The sequence below is a fragment of the Felis catus genome, chromosome A2 (genome assembly GCF_018350175.1).
Source record: "Felis catus isolate Fca126 chromosome A2, F.catus_Fca126_mat1.0, whole genome shotgun sequence".
NCBI lineage: Eukaryota > Metazoa > Chordata > Mammalia > Carnivora > Felidae > Felis > Felis catus.
This window is the reverse complement of record NC_058369.1, coordinates 130,190,557-130,217,228: the sequence shown is the minus strand read 5'-3', so window position 1 is coordinate 130,217,228 and position 26,672 is coordinate 130,190,557. Positions and strand designations below refer to the sequence as shown.

At 38.2% G+C, this 26,672-nt stretch overlaps 1 protein-coding gene and 1 long non-coding RNA gene across 11 annotated transcripts in view; both read left to right on the top strand.

Annotated features, from left to right (window-relative positions):
- Positions 1 to 26,672, top strand: part of IMMP2L (inner mitochondrial membrane peptidase subunit 2) — an 888,431-nt gene that overhangs the window by 270,971 nt on the left and 590,788 nt on the right. The window lies entirely within an intron of this gene.
- LOC123384157 lies at positions 1,967 to 25,394 on the top strand. 2 transcript variants are annotated; one of them, XR_006594870.1, is made up of 4 exons: positions 1,967 to 5,852; positions 19,987 to 20,035; positions 22,110 to 22,190; positions 24,492 to 25,394. It is a non-coding gene; the product is annotated as an uncharacterized LOC123384157 (long non-coding RNA). The 2 variants fall into 2 exon arrangements; XR_006594871.1 differs by having other exon boundaries at positions 19,922 to 20,035.

The window sequence follows — 26,672 nt, the reverse complement described above, 5'->3', positions numbered from 1 at the left end:
ATGTTCTTTCTATCTGGTTTAGGAATCAAAGTAACGCTGGCTTCATAGAATGAGTCTGGAAGTTTTCCTTCCCTTTCTGTTTTGTTTGGAACAGCTTGAGAAGCATAGGTATTATCTCTGCTTTAAATGTCTGGTAGAATTCCCCAGGGAAGCCATCTGGTCCTGGACTCTTCTTTGTTGGGAGATTTTTGATAACTGATTCCATTTCTTTGCTGGTTGTGGGTCTGTTCAAGTTTTCTATTTCTTCCTGTTTGAGTTTTGGAAGTGAGCGGGTGCTTAGGAATTTGTCCATTTCTTCCAGGTTGTCCAGATTGTTGGCATATAGTTTGACATAGTATTCCCTGATAATTGCTTGTATTTCTGAGAGTTTGGTTGTAATAATTCCATTTTCACTTAGGATTTTATCTATTTGGGTCCTCTCCCTTTTCTTTTTGAGAAGCCTGGCTAGAGGTTTGTCAATTTTGTTTATTTTTTCAAAAACCCAACTCTTGGTTTCATTGATGTGTTCTACTGTTTTTTACATTCTATATTGTTTATTTCTGCTCTGATCTTTATTATTTCTCTTCTTCTGCTGGGTTTGGGGTGTTTTTGCTGTTCTGCTTTTAGTTCCTGTAGGTGTGCTGTTAGATTTTATATTTGGTATTTTCTTGTTTCTTGAGATAGGCGTGGATTGCAATGTATTTTCCTCTCAGGACTGCCTTCACTGCATCCCAAAGCGTTTGGAATGTCGTATTTTCATTTTCGTTTGTTTCATATATCTTTTAATTCCTTCTCTAATTGTCTGGTTGACCCATTCAATCATTAGTAGGGTGTTCTTTAACCTCCATGCTTTTGGAGGTTTTCCAGACTTTTTTCTGTGGTTGATTTCAAGTTTAATAGCACTGTGGTCTGAAAGTGTGCATGGTATGATCTCAATTCTTGTATACTTATGAAGGGCTGTTTTGTGACCTGGTATATGATCTATCTTGGAGATTGTTGCATGTGCATTCAAGAAGAAAACATATTTTGTTGCTTTTTGATGCAGAGTTCTAAATATATCTGTCAAGTCCATTTGACCCAATGTATCATTCAGGGCCCTTGTTTCTTTATTGATCCTGTCTCTAGATGATCTATCCATTGTTGTAAGTGGAGTACTAAAGTCTCCTGCAATTACCACATTCTTATCAATAAGTTTGCTTATGTTTGTGATAAATTGTTTTATATATTTGGGGGTTTTCTGAATTCGGTGCATAGACATTTATAATTGTTAGCTCTTCTTGATGGATAGACCCTGTAAATATTATACAGTGCCCTTCTTCATCTCTTGTTACAGCCTTTAATTTAAAGTCTAGTTGTCTGATATAAGAATGGCTACTCCAGCTTTCTTTTGACTTCCAGTAGCATGATATGTAGTTTCCATCCCCTCACTTTTAATCTGAAGGTTTCCTCAGTTTTAAAATGAGTCTCTTGTAGACTGCAAATACATGGGTCTTGTTTGTTTATCTGTTCTGCTACCCTGTCTTTTGGTTGGAGCATTTAGTCCATTTACATTCAGTGTTATTATTGAAAGATATGGGTTTAGAGTCATTGTGATGTCTGTAGGTTTCATGCTTGTAGTGATGTCTCTGGTACTTTGTGGTCCTTGCAAAATTTCACTTACAGAGTCCGTCTTAGGATCTCTTGTAGGGCTGGTTTAGTGGTGATGAATTCCTTCAGTTTTTGTTTGTTTTGGAAAACCTCAATCTCTCCTTCTATTCTCAGTGACAGACTTGGTGGATAAAGGATTCTCGGCTGCATATTTTTTCTGTTCATCACATGGAAGATTTCCTGCCATTCCTTTCTGGCCTGCCAAGTTTCAGACCTGTCTACCTTTGTATGTTAGGGCCTGTTTATCCCTAGCTGCTTTCAGAAGTCTCTCTTTATCCTTGTATTTTGCCAGTTTCACTATGATATGTCATGCAGAAGATCGATTCAAGTTAAGTCTGAAGGGAGTTCTCTGTGCCTCTTGGATTTCAATACCTGTTTCCTTCCCTAGATCAGGGAAGTTCTCAGCTATGATTTGTTCAAGTACACATTCAGCCCCTTTCTCTCTCTCTTCTTCTTCTTGATCTAAGCCACAGTTTTATGTCCAAGGGTCATGTTGTCTCTCCCTGGAAGACCTTGTTGCATAATGCTCTCTATGCAAATTCCTTCCCATCCTCTATGATGCTGTCATGCTGTGAAGTCTTTCATGAACCCCAACCCAGTCACTCTATCCCTGCACCTCATAACTGTAAGCACACAGCTCCATTAGTCCTTTCATTGATTGCAAACAAAAATTTTCATTTCTTCCTCTCTGTAAGATTTAAGCTCCCAGAAGACCATGGGTGTGTTTTATTCAACTTTCTTCAATGCATGGTAGAGGGAGTGTGTTTCTCTATTTGCAGTTTTCTGTCTAACCATAAAGATACACAATCTTGCATTATATTGCAGACTTCTTGAACTTTCATTGTCTCACAGAGCCTTTGTCATGCTTGAGCTGGAGATTTCACTCTACACTTCTTTATAAACATATTAAATAAACACTGTGTTAGAAAGGCTTTCTGAGCAGCACTTGTGTAAACTACTTTGATCAGAGAAGTTCCTGTTCATTATTGTCTTTTTTCTTCTCCCTAAATTAATTATGATTAACATAAAATTAGGCAACTGCCATTAAATCATTTTTTTTTGCAGAAAATTTCAAGTTTCTAATTAAAAAAAAACAACTTGGAACCTATTTTGTTTTGTCATACTTATTTTGGGTGTTTGGAGCTATATCCTGGCTACCTGAATAATGTTAGGCAAAGCCCTCACTTAGTTGGATGTTCTAAAGACTTCCTATCCCATATTAACTTGATTTAAAACATCTTGTTAGAGTTAAACTTGACCAGATGTTTCTCTGTCTATGGGCACCCCTTTCGGAAATTCAAATAGGTTGGTCAGATATCATGTTTCCTTATGGAAGTCAGGTCTTTCCCTCCTGAGGTTATGTGTGCTTAGGTAGCTATGGTTGTGTATCACACTTATGAATAGGAAAATGTATTACTAGTTATTTTTTGAATTTTTCTTATATACTCATCATAAAACTAGATGCAAATGTATTTAATATTCTGGTTCTGTCTTTTGCCTTCACTTATTTTGCAAATCAGAAGAAATTCTTGTATAGTTGTGGGAATTAGACAGTTAGCTAGAAAGCAGGGATTGTTTGCAAATTCTTAAAATAATTCCTACACTTGGTTTCTGCAAATTGTTCCTGGCTCTAATCCTCACTGATAGTGGGACACTTAGTGCTCTCTTGACATTTTTACAAAGGTAGGCAATGTCTGGGAGCCCTATGGCTGAGATTATTTTAGGATGATATCTCCCTCTGGCAATATATAATTAGACAATTTTATTTTGTGGTTATATTATTATTATTATTATTATTATTATTATTATTATTTTATTGCAAACATTTTGATTTTTTGAAAAATGTCAGGAGAAACCTCTGTCTGTATTGCTTTATCCAATTGATTTTGGATAATAGAAAGTATATCCTGACAGCATGAATCATGTTAGGCAAAACTAGGGTTTAATTGTATGTATGTTCTATAATTCCCTACTGATCAACATATAGTCTATGAACCAGCAGTATCTTTACACCTGGGATGTTGAGAAATGTGGAATATTTGGCCCCACCTGAGATCTGCTGAACCATATCTGCATTTTAACAAAATTCCAAAGTGATTTACATGGACTCTAGAGTTTGAGAAACATTCCTTAAAGGCACACACCCATCACATATTTTGAAGGTCCTGAAATCTAGGTCCTTGTTACTGTTAGTGGTTTGCATACCATTACATAAGTATCACCTGGGAGCTTGTTAGAAATACACACTTTCAGGTCTAAGCCCTGATCTCTTGAGGCAGAATTTAAATTTTAACAAGATCCCCTGGTGGTTTCTATGAACATTAAAATATGAAAAGCATTGATCTAGATTACACCATCTTGTTGAAGCTAGCTTAACTTGAATTCTAGTTGTAGAATAAATGTCCCCCCACCCCTCAGGTACCTCTTTAGTAGTCTTAGCTAGAGCATTGCCAATTTAGTAAAGATGGCTACAGTCTCTAAGTACATAAAGGAGGAATCTACTCAACTTCTTTAATAATTGACGTACACTTCTGACATTTGCCCTTGACTACTTCTCTCCAGACTCTATCGTGGATAATTCTCTTACTCCCACTTATTCTTATAAAAATAGAGGAGGAGTCTGTCATACTTATTTTCCTACTCATATGATTTCCAGAGCATTGTTCTACAAAATTATTTAACAATTTCTTTTAAGATAACAGGTCTCCATAGGCATTTGTTTCCTAATTCCCATTGTCCCAGCCATGTCCCCAGTGTTTGCTGTCCTTCTGGGCATTTTCCCTCTGTCCTGGATGGCAGCTCCTCATTCAGGTTTCTTCTTCCTCTCAAGGCCTGCTACCTTCCTAGTCTGTGGCATTCTTAATGCCACAGGTCACAGGCATTCTTGGTGGTATTATCTTTATTTTCTCTTTACTCATGGTACCCTAGAGTAATGTCATCTTTGTCATTCCAGTTCGCCCCTCTCCAAGCTCCTTCTTCCAAGAATCTGGAATTTCCTTTCAAGTTTCCTTTCAGTGGACTACAGCCTTTCTTCTCAATTTCTTACTCTGGTTGTCTCCACCCAAACCTTGAATTTCACCACAACCATAAGCCATCATAACAGTGCCTTTAATAGCATCTTTGAAGGTTCTCTTTGACTTTTCCTGTATTCCTCTCAACCCTAGACTGCCTCTGCCCACCTGCTTTCTCTGCTTTTGTTTTCAAGCTTTTAGGCTTGCTTGTGGAAATTATGAAACAAAGATGATTGAGTCAGATAATGTTTTTGGCTTTATCACCTCAGCCAGATGTTCTCTTCTACCCCACTGTCCTTTTACATGTTTACTGTAGTACCCAATCCCATGTGCGTCTTTTTAATTTCTTAGAAGTGGGAGATACTCTTTTCATAGTGAATGGTGGTAAGGATCTATGCTTTCAGATTAAATTTGCTGGTAGGTTTCTAAATCATGGTGCTTTTATTTCATTACAATTTTTCTTTAGAACAGTTACAATAAAAATATATTTGTCACATTGCTGTGCTGCAGATTTTATTATGGTCTTTAGATGCAGATGGCTTTTACCTTCTTGTGGATATAAACCACAGTAACAAAGATCTGGTGCTTAATTGGTCTCATTTCCTCTTAAGCATTGTCACTTTAAAAATTGCTACTTAGAAGAATGAAAAGAGGACATTAAGATTTCTTTCCTAGTGGCATTAAATGGTAAGGAAGCACAATTCAGTTATAATCTGTTCAGTTATATTGGATAGCCAACAAGACTAAATGAATTAAAAAATAAAAGAAATGCTTGTTGGTTTATGGTCAAAACATCTCTAGGAATTTTGTACTGTTGGTGCAGTAAAAAAGTAATTGTTTTATTAAATTGCTTCAGTGTCCCCAGCATTGCACCACTAACTGTGGTGGAGCCAGAGGAAGTACAGGATATTTTATCTGACTGGAAAAACTTGTATTATACATTGGAGAAAAAAATGGTAATACACACAAATGCTGTGAGATAGAATGTGATATAAAACACAACCTTTTTACAAAGGTTAATGATGTCCTGTTGCCCAAAATAGAGTCCATGCTCCGTGGAATAGTGTGCTTGCTCATTAACCTCTGGGTCCTAACCACCCTTTCCAGCATCATCTTCCTCCATTGCATGCCCCTGAAACATGCCCTACACTCCAGTCACTTTGATGTGCTTATTATTGCAGAATGTATCATCTACTTCAATACCTGCCTGCTTTGGTAAGCTACTTTTATTATTATTATTATTATTATTATTATTATTATTATTATTATCATTATATTATTATTATTATTTTAAATTTTTGCTTTATTCTCTTTCTACCTGTCTTCAGGTAAATTCATACTCATCTTTTAAGACCTACCTCAGATGTTGCTTCCACTGCAGAACTTTCTTGGTTTTCCTAGATAGAATTAGTTTTTACTCTCTATATCATCTTTTATTTCCTTGTTGGCTTCCTTTCTGTCATTTACCAGATTTTTTTTTCTTCTGATTTTCCTTTTGATTTTTTTCTTTGACCCATTGGCTATTTAGGAGTGTCTTAGTCAGTTTGGGCTGCTATAAGAAAATACCATAAACTTGGTGGCTTATCAACAACACAGTTAGTTCTCATGGTTCTGGAGTCTGGAAGTCCAAGGTCAGGGTGCCAGCATGATTGGGTTCTGGTGAGAGTTCTCTTCCGGATGTGCTAATGTCCATCTTGTCGTATTTTCACATTTTCAAGAACAAAGAGAGGGAGCAGCTTATGTTCTTAAAAGGGAACTAATCCCATTCATGAAGTCTCCACCTTCATGACTTAATTACCTGCCAAAAATCCCACCTCCTAATACCTAACACTTTGGGAGTTAGGAGTTGAAAGTATGAATTTTGCTTGGGGAACACAAGCATTCAGTCCATAGCAAGGAGTATGTATCTGTGATTTGCAGAAGAGTACCTTGATGTATTTGATTCTTACATATAATGCATTTTTATAGCTGTTCAGTCCAGCATTCTTTCTGGTATACATGGATATAATAGGTTTTATGTTGTTGTTTGGTTTTGGCAAAAATGATGCTTCTTGCATTAGTTGTACAGGGTGAAACTTCTGTGACGTTCAGTAAGCCTCCTGAGTATCTCTGCTGGGTTTTTTTATTTTAGAGACCGTTTTGAATACTGAAAATTTTGATGGAGCATTAAAAGAAGAATTAAACACATTCATAAGTTTCCCAAAATGTACCTGTTATTAATTTTTAATCCCATTCCATTTTTGTTGCAGAAAATAGATTGTATTATTTCTGTCTTTTCTATCCCTACCATATAGTCTGTTCTGGAGAATGTTCCATTTTGTGCTTAAAAATAATATATATTCATTTGTTTGGTGGGGTGTTCTTTAGATGTCTCTTGGGTTAGTTGGTTTATAGTGTCATTCAAGTCTTCTATTTCCTTGGTCTTCTGTCTAGATTTTCCTCTCCATTATTGAAAGTAGAGTATTAAAATATTATTGCAGAATTATCTTTCTCCTTTTAATTCTGTAAGTTTGTGCTTCATATATTTCAGTGAATTGTTACTTCCTGCATATTTGCTTATAATTGTTATATCTTCCTGATGAATTGACCCTTTTATCATTGTAAAATTTCACTGTTTATCTCTGAACTAGGAGCAGAAAGAGAGGGAGCAGTGTTGGTACAAATGTTACTGTTTTGCCTTTCTTGCACGATTTCCATAGATTTTCTTGAATAGATGTTTTTTTTTTCATTTGCTATTTGCCATTAGGACCATTTGAAGAAGCTTTAAATTTTTAAAGATAATTTCACCAGTTTTTAATAATTCTGCCAGTTTTTTTTCCTAGTTTTAAACCGATTAGTGGAGCTCCTCATGCTATCATACCAGAAGTTGATCCATATGTCTCTTTCTATAAATTGTTTGTGTATGTGTTTCTTTTCCTTAAGAGGTCTTATGAGTTTTATAAGCCTTATGAGACTGCAACCTAATCATTTGTATTTGCATAGTACTTAGTATGATGCTTAAAATATTGCAGATCAGTGATTCTCAAATATTTTTTCTTTAAAAAATTTTTAATGTTTATTTATTTTTGACAATGACAGAGACATAATGCAAGTGGGTTAGGGGCAGAGAGAGAGGGAGACACAGAATCCAAAGCAGGCTCCAGGCTCCAAGCTGTCAGCACAGAACCCGTAGCGGGGCTTGAGATCATGAGCTGTGTGGTACTGACCTGAGCCGAAGTTGATCCCTCAACCGACTGAGCCACCGTGGTGCCCCCCTTTTTCTTTAAAAAAATTTTTTTAATGTTAAATATTTTTTATTTTAGAGATCGTTTTGGATACTGAAAATTTTGGTGGAGCACTGGAAGTCATTAAAATGATCAAAATAACATCAAATAACTTACAATAATTATGATGCATTAATTGTTACAGTTAAATAGCATTATGGTGCCTGTAAAAACAACCGCAGCTGTCCACCATTCCTGTGGTCTCCTTTCAGGGGAAAAACCAGTGCCCTGTCATGTTCAGAGGATCATTGACTTACCTGCCATGACTTACCTGCCTTATGACCTTTTGAAATCAAATTTGTTTGGTTTTTGTTTGGTTTTAGTGCCATTTGACATCAATTTCTATCTGTGATTTGCAGCAGAGTACCCTGATGTATTTGATTCTTACGTATAATGTACTTTTACGGCTGTTCAGTCTAGCATTCTTTCTGGTAAACATGGATATAATAGGTTTTGCATTGTTGTTGTTTGGTTTTGGTAACAATGATGCTTCTCACATTAGTTGCACTGGGTGAAACTTCTGTGAAGTTTAGTAAGCCTCCTGAGTATCTCTGCTGGTTCTTAGTTTATGTTTGGTTACTGTTGGATAGACCAAAAATGAAATTATGAAGTGTAGACTAAATGTTATGGAAGTATTCCATGAACCTGAGCTCTAAGGCTTGGGAAAATTCTTGACTTTCAACATTACTATTCCTGTATCCTGTGTATTTAATGGGTCACCAAATTTTTTTGCCTTTATGTCCTAGAGGTCTCTGTATTTCAGTCTTTCTTTGCTGTTTTTGCCTATGCGGTTCTTATCCAGGCCCTCAAACATTCACCACTAGTTTGCACTAATAGCCTCCTAATCTGTGTATTTCTCTAGTTTGTGCCTTTTTGGAAGCCATCCTGTACTCTGCTACAAAGACCAAGTTTCTTAGAATCCTAGTCCATCATGCAATTTCCTCAATGCTTATGACAAATGTTTGCTGGTGTTTGTTATGTGCCAGTCACTGTTTTGGGTGCTGTGTTTTAGTGGCACAAAAGCTATACAAATTCCCTGCCCTCTTGGACATTCTGCTCTTTGTTACAGTAGATAGTATATAAGTAAGTAAATGAGATTCTTACATTGTGGTAAGTGCTATGACAATAATAAACACATGATGGAGTGACATCAGGACAGCACCTGAGGTAGGTGCTGAGTGAAGACCTCTCTTGGGAGATGCCATGTGAGCTGGAATCTGGAGGGTGAGGATGGGCTAGCCACACAGGAATGGGAAAGAAAGGACTTCTTGCAGAGGAAACAATAATTACCAAGGCCCAGAGACAGATAAGGGCTTGATGTGTTTGTAAAACAGAAAGGAGCCCATTATTGATGGAGCATAATGAAGGATGAGAGTGATGATATGAGATGATGTTGAAGAGGAAGCCAGATCATGGAGGACCTTGCTTTGGATTTTATTCTATGACCACTGGGAAGTCATTGGTGATTTTAAGATAAGTGAGATGACTTGTTTTTAAAAGGGAAATGAGGCTTGTGTGGAGAATGGTTCAAAAGGGCAAGAGTAAAACTTTGCTACTACATAGGAGGTTGATATTTGTTCTAGGTTAGTGATGTTGGTAGCTTATTCGGGAACAGTGTTATTTAAAGGTGGATTAAAGCAGGCAGATTCAAGATATATGTTGAAGGTTGAACCAATGCACTTGGCAATACATTAAAAGCCTAACCCATTTGTTGCTGTGTCATGGAGAAAATCTTTTGTCTTCTTTTCAAGGTCCCTGTAAACTGACCTTTTTATATGTCTGCTTATCTCCCTTTATACCCAAGGTGCACTTTGTTCTTCTGGTAAAAGAAAGTATAATACAGTAGTTAAAAGCACATGCTGTGGTGTCAGACTTTCAGGGTTCTGGTGTTGACTTTGTCCCTTTCTGTGTGATCTCACCTCATACACTCTTTGTACTACAGTTTCCTCATTTATAAAATGGAGACAATAATATTTCTAACTCATAGCATTGTTTTTAGGATTCAATGAATTAATCCATCTAAAGTGTTTGGAAAACACTTGGCCATAGTAAGTGCCCATTATATGATTAGTGTATTCATTTCTTAGGGCTGTTTTGACAAACTGTGACAAACAGAATGACTTAAAACAATAGACATTTATTCTCTCACAATGCTGGAGGCTGGAAGCCTGAAATTAAGGTATCAGCAGGATTAGTTCTGCCCAGAGGCCATGAGGGAGAATTTGGGTCTTTGGCATTCTTTGGCTTATAGAAGAAGAAGCACTCCAGTGACTACCTCCTTCCTCACATGGCCACCCTCTTGTGTTCCTGATTGCTTCCCCTTTTCTTCAAATGACCTGTCTTTGAATTTAGGGTCTGTTTTAATTCCAGATACTCTCAAGCTTCTTTTTTTTTTTTAACATTTTATTTATTTTTGAGACAGAGAGAGACAGAGCATGAACGGGGAAGGGGCAGAGAGAGAGGGAGACACAGAATCGGAAGCAGGCTCCAGGCTCTGAGCCATCAGCCCAGAGCCCGACTCGGGGCTCGAACTCACGGACCGCGAGATCGTGACCTGAGTGAAGTCGGACGCTTAACCGACTGAGCCACCCAGGCGCCCCTTCAAGCTTCTTAATTACAAAGATTTTTCTTCCAAATAAGGTCACATTTACAGTTTCTTAGTATTGGGACATGGGCATATGATTTTATTGTTTGCAGAGGTCACCATTCAGATCACTACATTTGCCAAGACCACGCTTAGGACCAGTTTTGCTCCTATTCTGATATTTTGTAAATACTAGCCAATTTTCAAAGTCTGGTTCCAGTCTTACCACTTGCATAAAATAACTCTTAATTCTTTAAAAAAATTTTTTTAACATTTATTCCATTTGGGAGAGAGAGAGAGAGAGAGAGAGAGAGAGAGAGAGAGAGAGAGAGAGGCAGAGAGAGAGGGAGACACAGAATCTGAAGCTGAGCTGTCATCAGAGCCCCATGCAGGGCTCAGACTCACCAACCGCGAGATCATGACCTGAGCCAAAGTCGGATACTTTGACTGAGACACCCAGGCCCCCCTAAAATAGCTCTTATTCTAAAAGATTTGTTCTCTTCCACCAGTAAAGTCAAATAAAAAATATTTTTTTGAATGCCTATGATTATAAAAATAGCATAGGAGACTTGCTCCATATAGACAACTTCTGTGCCTTGCCTTTTGCTGATTATTCAGATATAGTTCAAGTTTCCTTCTCCATGTTTCATTTCTTTAAAAAAAAAATAATTAAGTTTTAAAGAGTGGGCTCCATGCCCAATGTAGGGCTTGAACTCATGACCCCGAGATGAAGAGTTACATGCATACTGTCTACCAACTGAGCCAGCCAGTCACCCTCCTCCATGTTTCATCCTGTAATGATTAGGAAAAACATTTCATTCTCATCAAAATTTTTTTCAGTGCCCCAGAAACTGTCAAAAATGATTATTTTGGATCTGAAATTTGGACTGGAGCTAGAGTCTTGAGTCTCATTGCTGGATACAAGTTAGACCTAGATTCTAGGGAAGTGGTTTTGGTCATCAAAAACTAGAACATTGGTGTATGTGAGAAAGGCAGAATAGTACAATGAATATGAACTAGAAAATCATAAAATATGTTATAAATAAATGACTATGCTTCATTAGGTTTTCCTTCCTCATCTTCAGATTCCTAGCTTAAAAATTAAAAAGTATTCAGTTGGCAATTTCATACAAATATGTATAAATTATACATTATTACAGAGTTTCATGCTTGATGTGTGTAACTCATATGTCTATGTCTGTGTCTAAAGACATAAATGGAATAATGTTTACTGAAGCATTCACCATGGTTATCTTTGAGCTGTGGGATTTCAGGTGTTAATTTGATTTTTAAAATCATCAGTTCTGATGGAATTTTTAACAATTTAAAAGTGTCATTTTATAAAGACAGTGGTTGTGGTGGGAGAAATGAAGGCTTAAAGAGGGGTTGGACCTTCAGGTCAGTTACTTCCAGCTGCACAAGCAGGTTTCCATATCTACTCCTGTTTCATATTTACTCCTGTTTGCATATTTACTCATGTTCAAAGGCCACAATTTAGTCTATATGCCCTAGGGAAGAAAAGGTTGGGAAGAATGCAAAATACATACATATGCTAAACCTTAGTGTGCGTTGTAAGTAACTCATGGGCACAATACACACACACACACACACACACACACACACACACACACACACACGTCCAAGTAGGCTCTATCTGATGTGTTAAAAGTGTGGAATTTTTATTATTAAAACTTTAATACAATTACTTGCTTTTCCTGCCAACTCTCCCATAACTGTTTCTGGAGTGAGGGGCAGTTACAGGATATAGCTGAAGTGGAGCTATCCTAGTGGGGAATGATAATCTTGGTCCAAAGCCGTTAGGAATTCAATCTAGAACATAAACTACCTTTGTAACAAACTGGTTTCCTTCAGAAATACTTGAGTTTGTCTTTCCAACTATATTTATGTAAGAGTGTTTTACTGTTAGTGTTACTGTTTATATGAGTGTTATTTGCATAGAAAGTGTCATTTGGGCCACATCCATATCTGATTCGAGGTCTCCCCCCACGTTAGTGGGCACTTGGAGCTTATTGACTTACAGGCCACGACCTGAAGCCCGAGTCCCTGTGAACACATGACCTCTGGGATTCCAGTGAATATGCAGAGTGCAATTGCATTTTTCAAAAACATGAAGAAATTCAAATAAGCTGGAAACTTGCCAAGTTTAATTTTTGACACATCTCAACATTAGAATGTCCGTGTAAATGGAAGGTCAGAGTCATGCCTTGTGGCTACTGCTTTGGGACCCAGGACTGCGGGATGTCCCGCAGACAGGGCTGTCAATGCTAGTGTGTGAGTGTTGTAAGTACCGATGGGGAATGCAGGCGTCTTTTCATGTCAGCACTCTCTCAATTTCTCTCAAACAGTTTAAACCACTAAACTGTTACTCTTTCTGTTGGGAATGGCAAGAAAAGCTTTTCTCTCTGTATTCCGTGCTCCTGGGACATGTGCCTATTTGCTTCAAGACTGGTTTTTGAATTTAAGGTTGCAAAACAGTTGTTCAGAAAACAACCACAGCAGTCTACTTCAGAAAACCCTTCTCTCTTTTGAGATATAACTGGATTGGTGATTCGCGTCTGTTTGTTAATTGCAATAAAGCTGCTATTGTAATTTAGAATGCTTGTTAAGAATAGTCCAACAGTCCTCTAAGGGACAATAGATAACCTGCTATGTGTCTTGCTTAGGGAGCTGGTAATTATTTTACTGTAAATGAATCTAACAATAGCCCATTGGAAAACCACAAGAGGGACAAGCTTTGAGGGAGGAGTGTTAAAATCAAGGCTCTTCTTTATTGACTACATTCATCAGCCCAAATTACTGGCAATAAAGTTTTTAGAGAGGTTCAAGTAAAGTAAGTAAAATAATTAAGGTTCTCTTCAGTTACTGTTAAAAATTCTTTGTATGAGTGCATCTTACTTAGACTCATTTTCACCTTCCTTTTAATGGAATTTTTAATGTTTTATATTATGTAATGATGACTTTTTGCTTTTTAAAAGGCTACCGTACCAGATCAGAGATTTGTAAATTTTTCTTGTAGGAATTGCTGAGCTGTTCTCACTAACTTGACTGCTTAGAGCTCCCTGCTATATTGTGTTTTTGACTTTGGCTAATTTTTTTGTTTTGTTTTGTTTTCTGAGGAAAAAAACAGGTGTAGTTAAAAGTCAGGTGCAGGGGCTCCTGGGTGGCTGAGTCGGTTGGGCGTCTGACTTCGGCTCAGGTCATGATGTCGCGGTCCGTGAGTTTGAGCCCCGCGTCGGGCTCTGTGCTGACAGCTCGGAGCCTGGAGCCTGTTTCAGATTCTGTGCCTTCCTCTCTCTCTCTCTGACCTTCCCCCATTCATGCTCTGTCTCTCTCTCTGTCTCAAAAATGAATAAACGTTAAAAAAAATAAAAAAAGTCAGGTGCAAGTAATGATTTGGGGTGGTATTGCCAGAGTAAATAAAAGAAAAGTTAGACAAGCACATTTTCCTCCCATGGAAAGACATTCAAAATTATGTGTTGGCTGAGGAAATGTTAGGTTATTATTTTTCAAAAATGTCAAGAAACAATATATATGTGCTCCTCAAAGCCAAGCAGAGCCTGTTGCACGTCAAGCTGATGACTCAGGTATACTCACCCTTCTAGCGTTAGATCACACCTACTTTTGGTCCCTTTTCACTCTGTCCCATTATGCCTCCTGTGCTCCATCCAGGCGTAATTATTAGTTCTCAGAATGTTCCATCCACTTTCGAAGTTTGGGGCATGATATTCCCCCAGTCTTGGAGGTATATCCAGAGCTTAAGAGCCCTTCAGATCCAGCTTCCTCAGGAAGTTCTCCCTAATTGGGTGGAATAAATGCCCTGAACCTCTGACGTCCTGCAAAAGTGTACGTGAACTCTATGTAACCTCAAAACAGAAGCTTATCTGCCCTGTTCATCATGATTCCACTTCCCATGATAAAATAATTGTTCTCTGGTCTCCTAGCATTTCCTTTAACTTAGAGTATATCACTTTTTATTACATTTAGTTTTCCAGATCTTCCTTGTTAGGCTGTGAGTTCCAATTCCTCACATGCATTTCTTCTCCTCCATTCCTACTGTCTTTGTGCTGGTGGAAGCCTTGTTATCTCTTAGATGACTACTGTGACCCCCTCTGTGCCTGTCCCCAGTCTTGTGCCCTTGAATCTCTTCTCCACACTATCCTCTAGAAGTATCTATTAAAGTTTATATCTGACTAGACTAGTCTTCTCCATAGGTGTCATTTGCCATGAGAACAAAGTGCACTCTCCTTAGTGTGACAAATTAAAAAAGGCTATCTGTGATCTTGCTCCTGTTTTTTTTTTTTTTTCCTTGTAGCCCACATTCCCACTAACCTGGGGCTTCATAGCTTATATGCCAGTAGTACTGAGCTAATTTTATTTCACTATGAGTTTTCTGATATGTTATGATTCTGGACTTTGCTCAAGGTGTTCCTTCTGTTTGTAATGTTTTATTCAAAACATAATTTCTGATCATCCATCAAGGTTCCATTATCACCTCCTCTGGGAAGACCTCTAGATCAGTTAGCTGCTCTCTAGACCCTCAGAGCATCTAAATACATACTTGTATTATATTCTTAGTGTATTATGGTGTATTATATTCTTAGATGTACTATAATCTTAGCGATCTGTTCACCAGGAAAAGTTATTTATTATTTATGATTGTTTCCTTAAGGTCTAGCATTGTATTTGGCACCCAATAGATTCCCCGTAAGTGTCTGAATGAATGGATGGAAGAGCAGAGATTAAGAATATCCCACAGGCCATAAGAAGAAAAGCCAGGAATACAAATCTTGGAGAAAAATCAAGATATGAGTTTTATAACAAATATTCCTTTGGTAACTTTGAATTTAAGAGATGAGTCTGTGGGGATAAGGGCTAGCAGTGTAACTCTTGTGGAAAGCCTGCATTGATTCTGCAAAATGTCCCTTTGGGGCAGGTAGATGCTTTTGTGGAGAGAAGGCTACCTTTCAAGATTCAGGTTGGTGGCTGTAGTTGGGAACAGTCTTAAAGGGCTAGCCTGGATTTCATCTTTATTTAGTTGGGATTCCGAGTTATCCTGGATTTTGAGGCAGAAAAGCACTTACTGGGGAATTGGGCTGAAACACAGGCTGAAATCTTGGAGGATAGCTGGAGAGGAAGAGAAATGGTTACAGGATAACTGTATGGAAGCTTGACTACTGCAAAGCTGGGCTAGATTATTTAGAATGTGCAAAAGGATTGCCAAGCAAATCGGAAACTGAGTAGCAGATCTTTATCGTTTTTTCTGCTAGTGGCCAGGATTGGTTCTGGATTCTGGGGTATGTGGGCACAAAGAGGAGGGCTAAGTGAGCACTGTCGAGAAGATCAGAGCTCCTCAATGGGTTCAAGCCCAGGCCCAACATTACAGTGAGCTTGGCTGGCCCCTTTCTACTTTTGTTCACTTCCCATTTCTATTAACATATCAACATTTTTGCAATTGCATATGTATCAGCCAGGCAGTGGTTTCTTTGGGACTCTTACTACATGTTAAGCACTGTACGAGGCTTCAAGATTATAGTGGTGAACAAGAAGCAATGGTTCCTTATGGTTCTTAACTAGTGAGGTAGATGTACAATGAACGAATAATTTCAAATGTGATTAACCACACTAAAGGGGCAGTGTGCAGTGACTTGGGAGAGTAGAGTCACAATTTAATTTATTCTCGGGAGTCAGGGAAAGTTTATGGTAGACATGACATTTAAGCTGAGATCCAAAGAATGAGAACTTTGCTAGAAAAAGTAAAGTGGGGATTGTATAGGGTCGTCAGCATAAACAAATCCTAAGGTAGGATAGAGAAGTGTGGCAGAGGGCCAGCATGGTTGGGGGAGAGTTTACACTACATGAGCCTGAAGAGAGAGTAGAGGCTGTTTTTGTTTTTTTTTTTTTTTGTTTTTTGTTTTTTGTTTTTTTGTTTTGGAGGTTTTTGGAAACTGCATTAAGGCTTTTAGATTTTGTTCTAAACAATGTAGAAGTAATTGGAGAGTTTTAACCTCATCATGTTTGTTTTAGAATGATTGCTCTGTCTGCCCTGTGGAAAATAGACAGAAGCAGGGGCAAAAGTAGAAAAGGAGTATCTGGTTGAGAGGCTATTGTTGTGATCCAAGCATGAGATGATACTGGCTACACCAGGGTAAAAGTGGGGAATAAGTCAGTGGATAGATAGGAAAGATATACAGGAATAGAATACACAGTTTTGGCCAATTGATTAGATGTGGCTAGAGAGAGAGAGAGAGAGAGAGAGAGAGAGAGAGGTTAAGGGTGACTTGTAAACTTTGAGCAACTTGCTATACGGTAGGTCCATTTTTTTTTTTTTTTTGGAGGTAGGTTTTGCACAGAAAATTTGGGTAGGGCATTTTCAAGAGGGATAAGTGCTCCTTTTGGAGATGCCTCTTTTGTATGCATAACATCAACAAAATCCAATTGTTTCTTTCCAGAGGACTGAACAAAAAATGCCATGAGTAAGAAAATAAGCAGATAAATACTTGCATTTTCATTAGATGGGGTCTTTTCAGGTCATAGTTGCAGTCTGTAAATTATTGAAACATAGGTATCATGTAGAAGTTACTTTGATTAAACTCTTTACCTTGGAAGCTCCTTTCTAAAGGGTAGGATGCTATTTGGTAAGCCTTTTAGAAGTCGCTTTTGACAGCTAATTTGCTCACATAATAGCATAAGGTTTCTTCTCTTGTGCTTCGTATTTTTTAAAAGAGAAAAAAAATCCTTTATAATGAACTCTGATAAATATGAGATAATTGATGGATTATATCTGCATAAAAAGAATTCAAGTTGCTAAATACAATACTCATGATAAATGGAATGCATTTAGACTTTCAGTCTGGAGATTGCATTCTGTCACTGTGCTCAAGAATAATACTGAACACTTTGAAAAAATGAAAAACAGACCAGTAGAAGAGGTTTCTTTAAGGTAACACTGAAGTTTATTTATCATAATGGGAGGCAGGTAATGATAACTTTCAGGTAATAGAATCTATGCTATAGTATATTCACTTGACACATTTTCTCTGAATATAGTAGTGTGTTTTTTTTTTAAAGTTAAGGTAGAGCTTCCTGTTGCTCCATTTAATGGGCAGCTACATGGTAGGCACTAGAAAAAGCAAATTGATGGTTTTCAGATCAGTGGGGAAGATACACACACAAACACATGCATGCATACCTGATGGTGTAATGGGTAGGAATTGCAAAGGTGAATAGCATGCAGATACCAATGGGTGATGCCTAAATTGAATCTTGAACTACAAAGAATAGTTAGAATGGAGAAGAGTATTCTAGAATCACAACACAGTATGTGGAAATGGCAGATGGACAGAGATGTTAAAGACCATGGCACATTGTATGAAGTATAGGTCGTCCAAGATAGTATGGCCAGAACATTGGGTCCTTAAGAAGGAGACGCAGCAGTGATGCTGGAGAAATAGGTAGATACCTGATTGCAAACACCTTCCTGTGCAAAGCTAACAAGGCTGACCTTTATCTTGAAAACTTTGGGTTGCTATATAAAAGGATTTTAAATAGAGAAGTATTGTACTCAGATTTTCATTTTAGAAAGATCACTGCCCAGTATTTTGTTAGTATATCAGAAGGGACAAGCATGGATGGCTCCCAGGTTTTGCCTTCAAATGAGAAGTCTGACTATCTTTTGGTCATTGCTACAACATTTATAAGCATCAAAATGTGCTTGATAAACATAGTTTGATGCCTATAAATGTTGTATAATTGGGGGAAAAAAGACCCAGGAAAAGTGACAGAGAAGCATTGATAGACAGACAGAAGGGTAAAAAGAACCTGGTTTCTAGATATGTGCATGCCTCAGTAGTGAAGGGATGGGTTTCAAATAGGAACTAACGGCCAACAGTGTAGCATGTTAGAGACAAACTGAATAAAGACTAAAAATTCTCTATTGGGTTTCACTAAAGGGAGTGTCCCTGGTCACTGTGAATAGAGCAGTTTTGACAGTTATTGAGGGTAGGCAGATGTGAGATTGTTGAAAGCTGAAGACTAATTACACACTGTAGAATTAGAGTTGGGATATATAGTTGTTTCTTCAGTGTGTTGAGTGAGAAAGGGAAAAGGCACATAGGGTGGTAGGACTTGGTGATGTGTGAGAGGAGTGGTTTTAAATTGCAGGAGGCTTGAGCTTATTTGTTTGCTTAGGTAAAATTGCAGGAGAGAGAGAGAGAGAGAGAGAGAGAGATTGATTAAAGATGCAGAAGAGGGAAGGCAACACTGATGGATGGCAGTCCCTGAGGGAAGAAGAATGAATGGAATCCAGCACCAAGGTGGTGGTTTGGTGATAGAAAAGATGGATGTGTTTCCTCCGAGAGAAGGTGCAAGTGGCCAAGAATGGTGTAGCTCTAAGTTTCTAAGAGGACTTTGATTAGGAAATGCTTGGTAATGCTTAGGAAAGCATTTCCATGTGGTGTCTTTGTATGTTCTCAGTTTTCTTTCATATGACTTAGTGGGGCATAGTTGGACTTAAACACATGATTCCATATTTTGATAATTCTACAATTTGCTCCCTTTTCTTGCATGATGTGAACACTGATTATTGTTTTAAACTGTAATACACTACTACCAGCAATTAGAATTTGTATTAACATCATATACACAGAGAAGAAAATACTTTATTCATTGTGTAATACTTAAAATACTTACAATGATTATAAGTCTGTCTTTTTATTCTTAAAGTATTAAATGAAATAAATGACACTGTCTCTGAAGAGATAGGCCATAGTATATAGCAAACACATAGTTTTTGTGTTTGCTACTTACTTATACAATTATTTGCACACTTAATATGTTTTTTAAGATAATATGGTTCTGATTTGGCTTAAAAATCTTGTCATTTCTTTATTCTTCCCCATGAATGATTTTTTACTTATACATATTGCAGTTCTTAATGCTTACTTACATGTTTTTTGAGCATGATGAGACAATGTAGTATTACACAAATGAAAAAAAATTGGTATTTGCTGCGAAGGAAATGAGTTAAATAAAGGTGTTTGTTAAATGGGAAGATGCTGCTTTTGACACAAATTTTCATGGAAGCATCTCTCATCTCCCCAAACACTGCTCTGCCTGATCAGTCATGCCTGGGGATGCAATCTCAGATGCTGCCAGCTTTGCTGACAGGCCTAGTGTGGTCCTGATGCCAGTGTTCTGAGCCTGGGGTCCTCTCTCCCTGGGTGGGCTTGGCTTTTGTTTCCTGTGTGGTCACTGGGCTTGGCTCTGCTTAATTTAGAAGCAGCAAAGAATGAGCAAGATTTGCAGATGCCTCCAAGTTACCAAGGACTAGCAAAGATAGTAGTTTGTATAGAATTGTGAGGTTTTATTCATATCTCTACCCTAGGGGTACGCTTTTCATCTTCTATTTTTTTGTCGAGGTGAAATTTTGAAACGAGCAAGTTTACCTTTTTGCCATTGTGTTTTCCCATTGCTACCACCACAGAGCTAAAGCCTATTACTGGAAGGCTGCCTTGGGCAAAACCGTGAAATAGGTAAAGTTTGTCTTAGACATCTGCTACTTCTTTTTCTAACCCTGCTCCCCCCACCCCCCCCGCCACCCCAAACACCTAATACTCCTGAGTTCCTTCTGCCTGTGGGGCTTCACACAGTGTTAGTGATTGATTGCGTCTTAATATCCTACATCTTCCAAGGATATAAACATTTGGAGCAACTGTTTTGGGGGGAGGGGAGTTGGGGGGGAGTAACATCTCTAACAGCAGAATTTGAAGTTTTAGGGTTGGGGGTAATGGTAATTGAGAAAATAGGGGGCAAAAACCTTCTAGTTCTAAAACAAATGTGTAAATGACTGCTTCCTCTGCTCTATTTGAAAAATTGGGGTTATTATTAATAATGAGTGCCAATTAAAAATCCCTTGAATTATCATACTGAAATATGATAATATGCTGGCATGAATGGGCCAACTTTTCCTTACTCTTCTGTGAAGAAGACACTCTTTAATGATATAAAGAATGAACTGAGACTATTTTTATACAATGGCTCATGAACTCACAGACATGAGGGAACAATCATTGTTTAGCATTTCAATTTGTGGTCTATCTTGGAATCATATTTTAATTAACCCAGCCAACACCTTTGTGTGTGATAAGTGATATTATCCCTGGAGTACAATATATAGAAAAAAAAAAGTAATCTAATCTAAAAGCATGAAAGAGGGCAAAATACTGCTCTTATCAACTCTGTTAAAAATTGGGTTTAATATATAGCTCAAGGTTAAGGGTCTCCTGCTAAGAAGTTGCCTAGTTAATCAGTAAGAGAATTGGAGTGAGAACATTTGAGCTTCTGGCCTCCTTGGGCACAGAGTCACTGTTTCCTTTGAGGCTATGTTAATAATCACCGTTAGTGACCTCAGGAGACCACAGCTCCTAGCAATGAAGCAGATGGCATGCTTCCTCCATCACCCTACAGTTCATGAGCCATAATGCTACCCAAGTGGGATGCGAATGTTAAATAATAACAAATTAGGCTGTGTTGAAATCATGGCTTTGAATATATCTCAATAACTTTCTGTTTCCAAAGGACTTTGAGTTATATTTATAACCCATTCAAACTACTTAAAATTCCTGTAATTCAAAATCACTATGCTTCTTTTTAGTGCTTAAAGAAATAGCTATCTGGTAGGACCATATATACTCTGATGGTGAATTTGTATTTAGAAGGAAGAAAGGTTATCAGCCTTACAACTGGGTGAGGTCCTATGAAAGTTTATAGAAATATAGCATATTAGCACTAAAAGGAATCTTGGAAGTTGGGAGGAAATGAATTTGTAACTGAGATCTTCAGACCAAACTCATTATCAAAACTGCACAGATAACAGGTTTTAAATCAGTTAATAATAGCCTCTGGAGAAACAAGCTTTCTGGAACACTGGAAAGCTAGGGGAGAGAAATTGACCAAGGACACCCAGGCCCTGACTCTGCTTTCTCCATATGGATGGGGGCTGTGACCTTGCTCATGCTGAGTTTGATTTAACAACTAGAAGATCTGCTGTTTGTAAACATTCCTTTAAGTGGAAGCATGCCTGTGGCATCATAAGTTCTTTCTGGGTAAGTGATTTTAACCACATGTATAAAAAAGGCCAGTGGTGTGGCAAGCATTTGGTCATTTCACAGATCTGGCTGGAAGATTCTACATCCTTGGCTAATTAAATTGGGATTTGTCTAATCCTACAGTGGGTGTATGTAAGTTCACTTAATCCCTAATTTTACGGATGAGGGAAATACAGTTTATGGAAGAAAAATGACTTTTCTAAACTGGCATCTTTTGTATTAGAACTGCAGACAGAACTGAGGTCTCCTCACCCCGAGTTTGAATGGGTTATAAATATAACTTAAAGTCCTTTGGAAACAGAAAATCATTGAGATATATTCAAAGCCATGATTTTAACACAGCCTAATTTGTTATTATGCTCTTGTATGATTATCTATAGCCTCAGGACTCAGAAAAGAGAACCTTGACCCTGTGGTTTCTATTAATGACACCATCATATTTCAGTCATTTTTGCCTTCATTCATTTAGCAAATATTTACTAAGTTCTTGCATTGGTAGAAGTACAACAGCGAACAAAACGGATCCAAGTTCCTGCCCTGATGATGCTTACATTATAGTCAAGGAAGACAGACAAAATAGGTAAGTAAGATGTGGTTTAAAGTATGTCTAAATATGTTTAATGTATATCTGATGGGGGTAAGTGCTATGAGAAAAGGTGAAGTGGAAAAGAGACATGGGGTTGTGTGTGTGAGTAGGCTGTGGTGATTTTCAATAGAGTGGTCAGGAAAGAGACCTCAGTGAGTAATCACTCATTTTCCTGGTCATGTAGGTTCTACTCTTACAGTGTCTACAATATCTATATTTCTTTTTCCACTTCCTTGAAATGGAAATTGAAATAGAAACCTGCCACTGTGTCTCTTCCTGACCACAGGTTGTCTCTTTTTCTCTCTCTGTTCTCTCTGTCTTATTGTGAGGCATCCATTATCCTTCCTCCAACCTAGTTTTCAAGAAATCAGACCTGAATCCTATCGCTTCCCACCTCTGAAAGCTTCAGTGACTCCTCATTCCACACAGCCTCTTGACCAGGACATTCAAGTCTTTCCATGTGGCCACATTTCCTCTGTCCATCCTGCATCCCCTCCTGCTTAGGTAGGCAGGCCGCTGGTCCCCCTCTCCATCTTGCCTCACTCTTTCCTTTTTTAGGAATGCCCTTTTACCAGTTGAAGCTCTGGCTATCTTCACAGTTGATCTCAAATTATTTCCCTTTCCACAAAGTTTTTTTCTGACCCTTTCCTGTTCCACTACCCCCTACGCCCCAAACACCATGAGAAAATCCAGTTAGCAATTTGAGGATAAAATTGATCTACTCATCTTTCAATAGCATGGTTCCTGGCACACTGTCACTGAGCCATAAGGGTTTGTTGAGTCAAATTGAATGATACTTGTCAGATTCCACTGACAATCAGGTATCTCAACAGAAAGTTGAGATTTCAATGTGGGTTCCGTATATTGCTCATGAAAATGTATCCAAGGCATAGGAGAAAAAGTATTTAATAGTGTATATTTCAAACAGGAAGAGGCTTTCAGTAATATAGCGTATTCTATGCTGAGGGACAGTTGGAAAGAGAATGTACTCACGTGAATTTACGTGGGAAGCTGGCTGTCAGCTGAGCTGTGTGGAAATGAATCTGCCTTAAACTGTTTTCTGCTAAAATAAGCAACATTTAGAAATGTTGTCTATCTCTTTAGGTTAGTACTGAATTATCCCACAGCTTTCTGAAGCTCATCAAATTAATAATTGTTTCCAGTGATCTGTAAACAAGCTTACTTTAAGCAATTAACCCATTTGCTTATTAGCATAAAAGACTCCAGTAACAAAGAATTAGAAGTTGATAGGGTCAGTTCAGGATAGCAATGTCTTTGCCCATTAGTTCCTTCCCTGAGTACCATGCTGCATAGTTATGTTACCAAAGACTTGCCTCTGGAAGATATAGCTTTTTCTCCACCCAAGACCACACTGACCAAGATGGAGAAGCTACTTTTAAAGTAGTGGACAGTGTGGGAATGGACAGCTGCTTCTATAAGCAGTGTTCCTGGCATTGGGGTGGAGGGGCAGCCTTTCAGTAGGCCATATGAATTTTCCCTGGATGCTGACCTTACCATCTAATCTTTACTGTCTTAACTACTCAGTCAACTTCTTGTCTCTTTCAGTTTCTGGCTTATAATCAATTTGTGACTAGTGCTGGGATTCGGCCGTAAGTTTTCCCATTCATAGGTTGGATTCCTTTTGGGCAGCAACCTAAAAAAATTCCTGCTCAGAGGATTAGTTTCTTCTGGATAAGCTTTCTAGAAGTGAATTTGCCAAGAGGGTACATATAAAACAAAGCAAAATAAACAAAATCTCCATCTGCTGTTTCTAGCAGAAATGATTTGGAAGCATCTTTCCTACCCAAAGGATTAGACTCTGTTGGGCAAGCTCCTAGACTCAAATCTGGATCTCTTCTCTTAGAGGGGTGAAGTCTTTTAATCCTACATAATTCTGATGATAGATGGGCTCAGTACTGTTATTCAGGTAATAGCCATGATCTCACTTTAAGAAGAAACAGGTAAAGGGGCGCCTGGGTGGCTCAGGCGGTTAAGCGTTAGACTTCAGCTCAGGTCATGATCTCACAGTCTGTGAGTTCGAGCCTCACGTCGGGCTCTGTGCTGACAGCTCAGAGCCTGGAGCCTGCTTCAGATTCTGTGTCTCCCTCTCTCTCTGCCCCTCCCTCCCCTGCTCATGCTCTGTCTCTCTCTGTCTCAAAAATAAAATAAAAACACTTAAAAATTAAAAAAAGAAGAAGAAACAGGTAAAAACAGTTAGTGATGCTTTGTTATGCAATTGTTGGTTATGCTTTGAGACTTTTTTTTAAGTATTAATATGTTGGTATTTCATTTTAGGTGTTAATACTTTATTAGTTAGAAATGGATTTGGGGATTTTTCTTACACTCTGAAGGTAAGCATGGAAAATTAGGACTGTACTCCCTGTATCTGTCTGTGAATATACTATCACTCAGTCACCCTAGCCAGAACAGTAGAAATCATCTTAAAATATCTAAAACCCATGTGTTCTACCTTTTAAATTTCTGTCCTTATTAAGGTTATCTGAGGCCTCCCTTTTGCTAAATTCAGTGAAAAAGTCTTAACCCTCATTTTTCGTGCCTATCAGTTAAGATGACATAGATGGTCATTCCCTTTATCTTGAATAAGTTTCTTCACTTGGTTAGTTTTCTTTGTTTGTTCTTCCTCTTTCTAATCTCTAATAACTGGAATCCCTCAGCGCTCATTCCTTGGGCCTTTTCTTTGACAATACAAATCATCTCTTGATGATTTCATCCAGGCTCGTAGTTTTAAACATCATTCATATGAAGATATTTCCCAAATTTGTCTGTTTAGCCCAGATTTCTCTCCTGAACTGCAGACTCATTTAGGCAGTGGTCCCCTTCTCATTTCTACTTGTATGTCTAATTAGCTTTGGAGTCTAATATATGAAGCTGAAATCCTGGTCATTCTTATGAAACCTGCTCCTCTCATAGTCCTCCTCATCTCAGTAATTGGCTATTTCATCCTTCCAGATTCTCAGGCCAAAACAACTTGGGGTTATGCTTGACTCCTCCCTTTTTCTCATACTTCACATTTAATCTGTCAGTAAATGTTGTTGGCTCTATCTTCAAAATATATGCAGAATATAGGTTACTTCTCATTACCTCTACCTTTCCAAGCCACCATCATCTTTTACCTATTTTTTGTAAGGGCCTCCTTTTTTTTTTTTTTTTTAATATTTATTTCTGAGAGAGAGAGAGTGAGTGAGCTGGGGAGGGGCAGAGAGAGAGGGAGACACAGAATCCAAAGCAGGCTCCAGGCTCTGAGGTATCAGCACAGAGCCCAACATGGGACTCGAGTCCACGAATTGTGAGATAATGACCTGAGCTGAAGTCAGATGCTTAACCAACTGAGCCACCCAGGCACCCCGTGTAAGGACCTCCTAAGTGGCCTCCCTTTTTCTGTTCATGGCACCCTATAGCCTTTTCTCAAAACACGAGTCACAATTACCATGTCAGTTTTCTACTCCAAACCCTTCAGTGGTTTCCTATCTCTCTCAGGGTAAGAGTCAAAGGCATTACAATCTCTAATAAAGCACTGTAATATCCAGTCCTTTATTTACCACTCTGAACTCCTCTTTCTGTGACTCTCCTTTCAGTCACAGTGTGGCAGCCTCACTAGCCTCCTTGTTTTCCCTCCCTGAGCAAACATGTGGGACCAGACTGTCAAATGAGACCAGCATGAATCAGCACTTTTAACCTGTATTACTCTATTAAATGATGTCAAGGATACAGGCAGTCCAAAAGATTATACAAAGTAGAGAGTGGTCCATGATATCATTGGTACCTCCCAAGGTCCTTCCTATGTTGGATATGATTATCTGGCTTAGAACAGATGAGCTATCTGAATGAGATTCATGAGATTACGTCAGACAGAAGGAATATTTAAATTATGAAACATCTCCATTTTGTACTCTAGAGTGTTATACTTGTGTATGATAGAGATATGATGCACATCTAATACCATATAGGGAGACATACATCATAAATGTTAGGTTCTATTTATTTAGGTAATCCTTAATATAGAGACATCTTGCTACAGGCATTTCAGAGATTGTTTCTTTCCCCTGGGTAAAAACCATTAGTTTAATTATCCACAAGTCCAGGTGATAGGCGTTTAGGTAGTTGTGACCTCCTTTTTCTTCCCCCATACTCCTTTCCTCCTGGTAAATTATTTCCACGATGATGTCTCTCAAACTCAAATCTGCTTTGTGGTCATATCTCTCTCCTGCTTAAAATTCTTCAGTGGCTCCCATAGCCTTCAGGGTAAACTCCATATTTCTTAGCATGACACTCAAGGACCTCTTTACCTCTCCAACCTCTTTGGAGTTTCTGTCTCTCACTCATACTTATGTGCCTTTTCCTTTTATTTTGTTCCTGAATTTTTGTGCCTGGAACGATCTATTTGAGTCATCTGACTCGCTAGCTCCTTAATGATTTAGCCTAAAGCTCTTTCTTGTAATGTTTTACCTTATTCCC